This window comes from Schistocerca gregaria, unplaced genomic scaffold, assembly GCF_023897955.1.
Source record: "Schistocerca gregaria isolate iqSchGreg1 unplaced genomic scaffold, iqSchGreg1.2 ptg000407l, whole genome shotgun sequence".
NCBI lineage: Eukaryota > Metazoa > Arthropoda > Insecta > Orthoptera > Acrididae > Schistocerca > Schistocerca gregaria.
Window position 1 is genome coordinate 1,188,807 of NW_026061844.1, and position 2,390 is coordinate 1,191,196.

A 2,390-nucleotide genomic window follows, 5' to 3' on the forward strand; every position below is an offset into this window, starting at 1 on the left:
GGGACAACCTTTTTGTACTTTATTGCCCAATGTTCAGATAATAGTGTCACAGACAGCTTAGAATTTGTGTAATTTATTTTAAGTATCAGAGTAAAAATCAGATCTTACAGCGTAGCCTAAATGAAAGATTAAGAGACTAGTTCTAAAGCAGGATTATCCAAAACTAGTTTTAAACTGACTGAGTATTTTCCTCGGAGTGCACTTATTTTCGTTTTATTACTAGAAATTTTAAAGTTGTATTCATTGCATATTTCGTTCAGGTGGTATATAGATCTTTGGAGGTCATTTCGTGAACTTGAATCATGTCATCTACAAACAGAAGCACAATCAGGTATTTCTCATTCGTTATCCCAATTCCTTGGTCTTGTCGTAGTTCCTGCTTTCATTTATGAAGAACGAAGTCAATGTAAATACTAAAAATGCTGACTTAATCTGCTCATTTAAATGTATACCAAGCGAGCTGCCGCAGTGGTTAGTACATGGTATGATGATGATGATGATGATGATGATGATGATGATGATGATGATGATGATGATGATGATGATGATGATGATGTTTGGTTTGTGGGGCGCTCAACTGCACGGTTATCAGCGCCTGTACAAAGCCCCAACCTTTACACAGTCCAGTTTCGCCACCATCACGAATGATGAAGAAATGATGACACCACAGACACCTACTTCCCGGGCGGAGAAAGCAACCCAGCCGTGAATCGAACCCGGAATCCCATCACCAGCAACGCTTGCTACACGACGAGCTGTCAACTAGTACACTAGACTCGCATTCGGGAGGATGACGTTTAAATCCGCATCCGGCCATCCTGATACGTATTCCGTAACTTTTCTGAATCGCTCCAAGCAAATGCTGGGATGGTTCCTTTGAAAGGGAACGGCGGACTACTTTTACCCTTCCCTGACGCAGTGCCAACTCCTGCTCCGTTTCTAATGACCTCAACATCGATAGCACATTAAATGCAATCCTCCTTCCGTCCTTCATTTAAAGGCATAGGTTTACGCAATAAGTCGGGCGTTAAAAGTTAAAAACTGCGTACTCGTCTAAGGCAGCATAATTTCATGGCGCGCAAATTATCGAGAATATATTCACCGAGCATTTGTGAAAGGCAGCACGTGGCGACTTCCAACAAACTTCACACATAATTTCGAAACTTTTTTTCCCTCTGACATCCCTGGCAGAATGATGAAAGGAAAAAGACTTTTATCACTTCTACATTTTCGCTGTTCGTGTAGTAAGGTGTCAGCATCAGGCTTGATGTTTCACTTTATTACTTCTTTACTACTCACTTTATTCGCAACACATTTGTCAGACAGTATCCACATACGTCGCCGAATGTACCTGAAAATTATAGAATTGTACAACACCTAGTTCAGTACATAAATATTGAGACTTGTCAAAAAACTAGCTTCTCTTACAACAGAGCGTCTTCAACTGCAAAGGGTCATGTTTCTTCAGGTCAAGTTTTTAACACATTAACTGATACGGAAAGTGAACGAACTTCTGAAGGTGGTTTACATATGGGACTTCCAGTTTTCAGACAGCAATTTGGAGGGGAGAAGGGCGGGTGCTTACGCGGTCTATTTGAAACTTCAGTGTTTCCGTAAATGATGCAGTTGCCTGTAATAAAGTTCTGTTTGAAAGAAGCCACGCCCTCATAAGATTTCAGTGTAGTGCAAAGCATGACAACTTAGTTTAAATGTTCCCGAAATGTAGAATTGTTCGGTTCACAAAACGATATAACCTTATCCTACGAGTATAGTGCAGCGAGTCAAATTCGCAATCGCTCAACCCACATGAATACCTGGGTGTAAAAATTTCTAGAGATTTGAAATGGAACCGTCACATAGTCGCAGTCTTAGGGAAATACGGTGGCTGGCTGCAATTCGTTGGTAGAATTCTAGGAAAATACAATCAGTGTACAAAAGAAATTGCTTACAAATCACGCTTGCGACTTATCCCCCAATATTGGTCGAGATTCTTGGATCCTAATCAGATACAACTGCCAGGCGAAACTGAATGTATACAGAGAAGGGCGGCACGAATGGTCACAGGTTTTTTGACCCGTTGGAGAATGTCACGCAGTTTCTGCTCAAATTGAACAGGCAGGCGCTTGGAAACAAACGTACAATATCCAGAGTAAGTCTACTTGGAATATTTCCGGAGGAATCCTTAACTGTTGAATATAGGCGAATGGTAGTCAATGGAGGGAATGACTGTGAATGCTCGTTCGATTTGCGTTCTCTTCCGTAGGCTGCGATGCAAACTAATCCTGGTAATATTCCCGGTGTGAGATGTAGTTGGCAGCTCTGTAAATGCTGACCGGTGAGTCGCTTAAAGCCCAGGTGAAATTAATCTCGGAGGGACACATCACGCTCCC